This window comes from Zingiber officinale, chromosome 9B (genome assembly GCF_018446385.1).
Source record: "Zingiber officinale cultivar Zhangliang chromosome 9B, Zo_v1.1, whole genome shotgun sequence".
Classification (NCBI taxonomy): Eukaryota; Viridiplantae; Streptophyta; class Magnoliopsida; order Zingiberales; family Zingiberaceae; genus Zingiber; species Zingiber officinale.
In genome coordinates, this window is record NC_056003.1 from 85088289 (window position 1) to 85097610 (window position 9322).

At 39.5% G+C, this 9322-nt stretch overlaps 1 long non-coding RNA gene across 1 annotated transcript; it reads left to right on the top strand.

Moving 5' to 3' along the window:
• Positions 1–6960: 6960 nt before the first annotated feature.
• LOC122024627 lies at positions 6961–8799 on the top strand. The gene is made up of 3 exons (XR_006123481.1): positions 6961–7363; positions 7445–7686; positions 8304–8799. It is a non-coding gene; the product is annotated as an uncharacterized LOC122024627 (long non-coding RNA).
• The last annotated feature ends 523 nt before the right edge of the window (positions 8800–9322 follow it).

Sequence of the window (9322 nt, forward strand, 5' to 3'; positions counted from 1 at the left end):
AGAGCCGACGGGCTCGGTACGTCTGAGGGACGAGGTGTTGCAGAAGAGTACACGAACGGACGAGAAGGAAGCGCTCGGCGTTTTCAAGGGACGAGAAGCCGGAGCAGAAGATTGCTCAAAGGTCGAAAGTTGGGTTCGAGTGAGCCCTATTTCGGATAGCCGAGATCACTCAAGCGAGTAGAGCCGAAGCGGAAGACCCGGACCAAGGCGAGCGGAACCGGAGCAGAAGACCGAGACCAAAAGTCAATAGGTTGTTGACTTTCTTGGTTCGGGCACTCGAACCAGGATTTTTATCCGGATCGCGTTTGACGCGATCTGTTGTGCTGATGATAAAGTTTTATCACCTTTCAAGCACTTAGAATCTTTTCAGACGCTCTGAGCGGGGCTATATAATCAACCCTACTCCTAGAAGCTAAACAACAACTAAAAAAACGAGAAACAACACTTGTAGTCACTTCATTTTCTATTTAGCTTTGTATTAGTGAGCTTTGACTACTGTAAGAGACTTCTCCGCCCGAAGGAGATATTACTGAGATTTTTCTTCCTTAGATTAACAACCTATCTGGTTGTAACCAAGTAAATCCATTGTGCCTTTTTCTTTATTTAATTTCTTAACTCTTTTTATGTAAGTGTGTTATTTAATTAAGATATAAAAGATCGAGAAAGGTTCGTTTAATTTTTGGGCAGGTTATTCACCTCCCTCCCCTCTAGCCGGCCTCCAAGGGATCAACAAGTGGTATCAGAGCCCGACAGCTTCAGGAAGACTAACCGTCGAACGAAGTAGACGAGATAGCGGGACCAAACATCTACCCACTGAAGTTCGAGGAGGAATGCGCGAGCTTGAAAAAAAGAATGGAGATATTTTTTAAGACAGATTTTGATTTACTTTTAATAATGGAACTTGGCTTTATTGCACCCGCAGGGAAAGAAAAATATCAATGGATGAATAAGGAGCAAACCGACTTTGTGGCAAACATCTGCTGAGTGTCTTTCCGCCACAAGAAATCAACCGGATCGCATCCTATGAGTCTGCCAAGGAGCTCTGGGAGAAATTCCTGGAACTACACGAAGGAACCTCAGAGGAGAAACTCGCGAGACGGGATCTACTTCGTAACTAGATCAGCAACCTCTGATTAGAGGAAGGTGAAACCGTTGCACACCTTCACTCAAGGATCAAGGATCTCATCACCGGACTCACGAATCTTTGGGAAAAGGTAAGCAACCAGATTCACTAAGGTACACGTTTAATGCATTCCCTAGAAATACGAAATAGGCATCATTAGTAGATGCCTATTATATCTCTAAGAATCTAGAACCTGTTACTTTAGAAAAATTATTTTTAACTTTTGAAGTCTATGAAACAAGATGTGCAGATTCGAAGAAGGAGCCGAAGAACAACATTGCCTTTAAGGCAAAGATGGACGAACGAGATACAGAGTCTTCTCTCGATGACGACGAAACGACATTGATGGTGAGTAAATTTAAAAAATTATTTAAATCTAGGCAATTTAATCCAGCGCAGGGTAGAAGAAAAAGAAGGATAAGATGCTACCACTGCGATGAAGAAGGACACGTAAAAGACAACTGCCCTAAATTGAATAACAAGGACAAGAGCAAGAATAAGAAACCAACCCAAATGAACAAGTACAAGAACCTAAATGCAACGTGGGACGAAACGCCGTCCGAATCAGAGATTGAAGCAATCGTCGGACTTGCACTAGTAGCAAGTCAGCAAGAAGATGAAGATGAAGCAAGCTCGTCAAAAATGAGCATCGATGAAAGGGAAGCAACATCGGAAGAAAGTTGCACTTCAAGGGGAGTTTCAAATTGCGGGGTCGACAAGGTAAGTTAGGTATGATCTCTTCCCCCTGATAAGTTATTTAAGTTTGTTAAATTATTGTCAAAGAATTGTTGTATATTAGAAAAAGAAAATAAAATGCTAAAATCAACTTTAGCCATTCTTGTCGTTTAGAAGATTTCAAAAAGTTAAAATTAGAAAATAAAAATTGAATAAAGAAATAGAAAAATTCAAATATCATACATGTTCAAATGTTCAACAAACTCGAAATTATAATAGACTAAGCTGGTATCTTAGATATTATAGGGGTCAAATCAAAAAATTGTTAACAAAATATATTCCTAAGAAATTTCTGATGAACCCAGTTGGAAGGAACCTATATTGGGTTTCAAAATCTTGCATGGACTTAGAACTTTCAGAGAGAAAATTAAATGTTTAATTTCTTTAAGAGGTTTTGTCTAGAAAGTGATTGTTGCTCCAATAACCAAGAAGGTCTAGTGTCCGGAAGCCAATTACTGAAATAAATATTTAATTGAGTAACTGTTAAGCATTGAATTATAATGCTTTAAACGTTTGTCAAAATTTTTTGAAATTATTTAGAAATTATTTCTTTTAAAATATTAAGAGTTAGAAAATTTTTAAAAAAAGTTTGGGCCAACTTTCATATTATTGAAAATTAAAGTTTTTTTTCAAAGTTTTTGTTAACCATAAACTTTCATTTTTTTTTTCCCTTAGACTCTTGTTTAAGGTTTTTCAAAATTATTTTGAAGTACTCCATTTGTATATGATCAAAGGGGGAGAAGTGAAGATTAAGTCTAGGGGGAGGTTTTTTTTTTGCATTTTATTGCAAATCTATTACCTTAGAATTATCTTTCTTTAATGTTGGTTTACCCTAACTTAATTTGGGTTACTCATATCAAAAATAAAAGGGGAGATTGTTAGTACCCCAAGGTAGTTTTGATGTGATCAACCAAGTCAGGTTAGACCCTGTTGATTTTTAACCCTGTGTCTAAGTGTGCAGGAACTTAGGAGCATAGGAAGTCGAGTAAAAGATGCAGCTAATGAGAAGGATAGCATAGAAGAGAATCGACCGGCTCGGTGTGTCTGAGGGACGAGGTGCTGCGGAAGAGTACGTGGGCGGACGAGAAGGAGGTGCGCGGTGTTTCTGAGGGATGAGAAGACGGAGAGGAAGATTTCTCGAAGGCCGGAAGTTGGGTTCGGGTGAGTTCTATTCCGGATGGTCGAGATCACCCAAGTGAGCAGAACCGGAGTAGAAGACCCAGACCAAGGCGAGCGGAACCAGAGCAGAAGATAGAGACCAAAAGTCAATAGATTGTTGACTTTCTTGGTCCGGGTGCTCGGACCAGGATTGTTATCCGGATCACGTTTGACGCGATTCATTGCACTGAGGATAAAATGTTATCCCCCTTCAGGCGCCTATAACCTTTCCAGGTGCCTCGAGCAAGGCTATATAAGCAGTCATGCTCCTAAAAGCTAAACAACAACTAAAAAAATGAGAAATAACACTTGTAGTCACTTCATTTTCTGTTTAGCTTTATGTTAGTGAGCTTTGACTGTTGTAAGAGGCTTCTCTGCTTGAAGGAGATATTACTGAGCTTTTTCTTCCTTAGATTAACAATCTACCCAGTTATAACCAAGTAAATTCATTGTGCCTCTTTTCTTTATTTAATTTCTTAACTCTTTTTATGTTGGTGTGTTATTTAATTAAGCTATAAATGATCGAAAAATGTTCATTTAATTTTTAGATAGACTATTCATTCCCCTTTAGCCAGCCTCCAATGGACCAACAGAAGCTATTGTCCCTTTCACTTTTATTATTTCTCACACTCATTTCTATTTAAAATTTCATTTTGTTACATACAATTTACTTTGAATATGTAGTTACAAACTGTTTATAAACCAATTTGAGATATAAGCCTTGTATTATGAAAACAGTTCAATGTTGCGAGTCCACTAAAGCATCTTTAGTATAGAAAAGAAATATTATCATACTATAATGTCAAAAGAAAAATTGATGATAAAAATTTTTTAAATTATTTTAGATTCGTGCTTCCGTTTTCCCATTTTCCACCATAAAACAAAAGTTAAGGAACGGTGTAGATTTATACTTTACTAAACCACATTGATCCTATTCAAAAGTAAACAAGAAGACGGACTGAAAAAGGTAATTTTGATATTGACCAAATGAAAATTTCTCGTTATATCCAAGTAATTCTCAAGTGCTCTTGCGTGTAAAAAGAGCGCTAGCGACTGGTCAGGAAAGAGGTCCTGACATTGACCCTCCAACACTCAAGTCAGTGATCGATTTCAAGAGATGAATAGTGGAATCAACAGTAACTATGAGCGTGTCAAATTATGTAGCATCGCATACCTGCGCCGGCAGATGGAGACCCCTTTTTATAGTATTATATTATGTTTATGCACAAATTTTAAAACATTCCCAAAAAGGACATACTATAAAGGGGCTCTTACACCTTTTCTAAAATTGACCCGTAATCTCTACGATTGTCAGACTGGAAGCTTCGAATGTGCAATTTACATACAGAATATTCTCTGTCCTCCGTGGCATAAAATGCCAAAAAGGCATATGAGGCCATTGAGTCACGGGGCCCACAATAGGCTCACCCGGTAAGTCAACTGAGTCCTTAATATAGTCTAACCGGCCATCACTCACAAAAGGCATCTGGTCAACTTCGGTGAATGCAATCGGCGACTCGGCCTTCGCTTGGGTGGACCAAGTGTCTAGTATGTCTGATCGGGTCATATGTCCGGTCGGCTGGAATACTCACTCGAGCTCGTTAATACTTCACTTTACGCTTCATCAATACTTAGGAGCTCGAGTGGGCCTAGCGTCCAGTATGCCCGATTAGGCCATATGTCCGATTGACTGAAGCACTCAGTTGAGCTCATTAATGCTTGGCTTTGAGCTTCATCAATGCTAGGAGTTCGAGGCTTGAGGCATGACCAGCCAGAGGGTCCGATCGAATATACTCTCGGGCTAAATGAGAATGCACCTTGGCTCAGAATGTTGATCATCCCTTGATTTTAACTGCCAAGCCAGCCAGTCTCTTGAACTTTGACTTTCGAGGGGGGGGGGGGGCTCCACCTTAACTATCGTATCACAAGTCTCCCCTTCAAGTCTAGTCGAAGAAGTATACAAGTCTAACTGACTGGACTCTAGTGTCGATTGTGCTTCTTGTTCTCCAACTGGGCATTTATTTGCTTAGAACGAGTATTATTGAGACCCCCTATTTCCTGACTGGACTATCTTATTTTATAATGTCATTCGGATTAAGCTGATGAAACACTTAACTGATGTTGCTTCGTGCGCCCTTGCCTCCTGACCGGGCGCTCAACTTTTCATATCACTATTTGAATTAAGCTAATGAAACACTTAACTGATGTTGCTTCATGCGCCCTTTGTCTCCCGACCGGACGCTCAACTTTTTAACTGCCACTCGGCTTCAACTGACATCACCTTGGCATCTTGGAAACTGAGCAAATCACTTATCATTAATGGGAAGCATGATAAACACGACTTTTTAACATAAGGCTGGTTATTGCCTCCCATCCCTCATAAATGCGGCTTATATCTTATTAACATGCGTCGCACGCCTACACAGAAGAATATCTGATGTAACAGCTACTGTTGGGATTCGATATGACTACTAGCAGTTTAAATTCAATGATCTAGATTGAACCTCTCTCCTCCGTCCTCTTAATTGAACGGTTGTGAGCAGCCATCCTTAAGGTTTTTAACTTGCATATTTTAATGCCACTGTATCACTTGTAAATACCCTATGATGGTTTTGATATAATCAATCAAGTCAATTAGGTCCTGTTGTTATTTTGATGTTCTCTGTCTAAGTGTGCAGGAACTTAGGAGCACAGGAAGTCGAGCGAAAGACACGACTAGTGAGAAGGACGTCACGGGAGAGAGTTGACGGGAGAGGTACATCCAAGGGATGAGGTGCTGTAGAAGAGTACGCTGGCGGACGAGAAGGAGGCACGCGACGTTTCCGAGGTACGAGAAGCTAGAGTGGAAGGTTGCTCACGAAGGCTGAAAAATAGGTTCGGGTGAGCCCTATTTCGGATGGCCGAAATCGCCCAACCGAGCGGAGTCAGAGCTAGAGCCCGGACCAAAAAGTCAACACAAAGGTTGACTTTGGTCCGAGCTCTTGGACTAAGTCCAAGCGCCCAGACTCCCGAACTAGAAATTTCATCGAAAATCAACGTGGCACGATTAATTGCGAAGAGGATAAAATTCTATCCACATCCAGACGCTCCGATAAGGGCTATAAATACAACACTGATCCCAGTAGCTTAGAACATCACTTGTAAACACTTCCACTCTTGTTCTACTACTTTTGTGAGTTGTCAACATTGTAAAGAGACTACTCCACCCAAAGGAGACTTGAGTGAACTTCATTTGTCTAGGATTAACCATCCTTTGATTGCAAACTTAGTAAATTCTCTTGCTTCTGCTTTTAGTTTATGCATTTACTTTCTGTTATTATACAAGTGTTTTCTTAATTTAGTTTGAAACGTCAAGGAAGGTTTGATTTGTGTTTTAAGGCTATTCGCCTCCTCTAGCCAGTCGCCAAGGGACCAAAAATTGGTATAAAAGGAAGGACGCTTCAGAAAGACTAACCGCCGATTGAAGCAAAATCAATGGCCAAACCAAGCCTCATCCCATCAAAGTTTGAGGGGGAGTTCACACACTGAAAACACCGAATGGAGGTATTCCTAAAAACCAACTTTGAAATTCTTTTAATGATAAAGTACGGTTTTGCAATTCCAAAAAATCAACAAGGCATAGAGAAAGAAGAGTATCTCTGGATGAAGAAGGAGTAAAGTGATTTCGTAGCCAACAATAGAGCGGAATATCACCTTTTAAGTGTAAATTACAGCGCCCAAATATTAATTAAATAATAAGGTTATTTGAGAAATAATCTTATTAGAATTTTTAGAAATTTTTAGCTATTTTCGGGGAATTAATTGAAGTTTGTATGATGTAGGTTAAGGGGATCAATTATTGGGGTACGGAAAAGTCTGTTTAAACTACCCTATTTAAACGAGGAAATATTTAAAAATTTTATTTCTTTTCTTTTTTTTTATTTCCTCACCCGCGTGCCCTAAAGCCCACGCCGACACCCCTCTTTTCCTCTTCATCCTTCCCGACACCGCTCTCCCCTCTCTCGAACCCAATCACGTCGATCGTCGCCGACCACAAAGGAACAGATATCTCTTCGCGTTGCCTCCGTTACTCGTGCTACCGTTGTCCCGCTGCCTCATCGAGCATTGGCGGCAGGACTCGTCACAGCCATGGACGCCACTTCTTCCCTCTGCCCTAGCGTCGACCGCCCGATCCACTGCCACCTCCGGCCATGACAAGAGTTAGCCAGCAAGTGTCGAGCTTCCTCTCGCGTTTCGGCCAAGATCCCTTCAGCGGAATCCCTCTCCCTGTTCCACCGATGTACATTCCTCTTCGCCGAATTTGGAATCGCTGCTATCAGACCCCCTTCTTGGTCCATAGGAGGCATGGTGAGCATCTCGGTTTCCCATTTTCTCCCCAACCGATCGCTGGCTTTCCTCCTCCGATCACCTGATCTTTTCTTCTAGCAGACTACTGTTGATCCGCTCCGATGCTGGCATCTTTCATGCACGAGCAGGGGGGATCTATGCCTTGTCCAATTTTGGGTGAGGATGAAACAGAGCATTGTCATCTCTGTGGATTCAATGAGAGCTCCAACTCCTTACGACTGCACTTGAGGTCTTTGAGAGCAACTATGAATCTGAGTGGGAAGCCCCATTTCCTTCATAATGGCTTCGGATCTCTTCATCGAAGGTTGCAGATCAGTTTTGGGGTAAGTTATGGAGGTAATTTCTTATATGAATTGGATTCGATTTTGGTTGTAGAATGAGTATGATTTATTTAATTGGGATTTATTGAATAACATGATTTTATGTTTGTCGTTAGGATCCTTGGATTGATTATTGGAGTGTTTGATTATTGATTAAGGATTATTAGGAGGTTGTTGGATTTTCATATGTGATTAGGTGGATGATTTAGTTAAATCTAATCTAATTAATTCATGGGATTAGTTATCAGCCATAGTGGTAAATAATTGATCATGTGAATGAGTTTTGCATGTTTGATTCATAATGCAATGTGATTATGGTAGAATTAAGGATATCTATTCCAATATGGTTGTGATGGTTTATGGATTAAGATTAATAAATTCTTATTGAGATGAATTAAGTACAGTTGATTCATGTTGGGTTAGATTTAATCATTGGATTTATTAGAGATGATCATATGACTAATCCTAAGTTGATTAACGAAAGAGGATAATTGAGATTAATCATTAACTTGGGATTAATGAATGATTGTTCGATTAGGGGTTTTCCTAATTAAGTTGGGGATTTTATTTAGTTATTTGATTCATATGAAATTATCTAAATAAAATATATGTTATCGCAGGACTTGGGTTCGAGACGAGCGTCTCCACATGAGGTCACTTGGCACGATCTACGTATAAAGGCGGGTACTTCTTACTTTGTCTCTTTAGTTCTTTGAACTTGGTGCATGAGCTATTTTTGGATAAGGACTGTTTTAGCTTGACTCCACTCTAATTTTTCCTACGCTTGATACTTCCACTCGATCTTTGAGATATTCATTTCTATATCTATATAGTCTCTCGTTGTTATTCATGATGCATAGCAGATATGAGATACCATGTTTGTATGTTTGATTGTTGTTTACTTATGTACCGTATTGAGCATGATGGTTTCATGTAACATACCTAATTTCTGCTTATATTTGTTTGATGGCTATTGCATCTTGCGCATCATATCATTGCATACATGTTAACGACAAATTCTCCCTTACAGTCGAGAGAGTCATTAACCAGGGTCGCACGCTCGACCACTCGAGAGAGTGGTAGCTGGAGCAGATGTCGCTTGTCTTGTCGTGCCGCACTCGGCCACTCATGGGTAGTGGTTGTTAGGATGTATATTAAAAGCCTAGCTTTTGGTATAAACATTTACCTAGAAATAAGAATCACATTGGTCAAATGTTTACATTTATGATAAATATAGTTGTTCAATTAATTTATATTGTAAATAACATGGTGTGTAGTGTCACACACAGAGGATCATGTTATCAGTACCTTATAAATTATAAACAGTAGCTCACGACCAAGATGGAAAGGAACAAACCATTGAAAGGTCGTAGTGTAATTAGGTATTAGTTTATCTTAACTATATAATTACACTAGTACACTTAGAATGTATTGAGTAGGATCATTAGAGGTCCTTTCTTTTATACTGACTTTATAAAGGAACAAAGACCTCAGTTATTATGGAAGTGTGTGCTCTTAATCCTAATATAATAACAAGCACATATATTTGATATTTATTTCTTTAATTTATCAATGGGTGAGATTTAGTTCGTTAAATCAATAAGCCCGATAAGTTGGGAAATGATATCACTTATAGTGT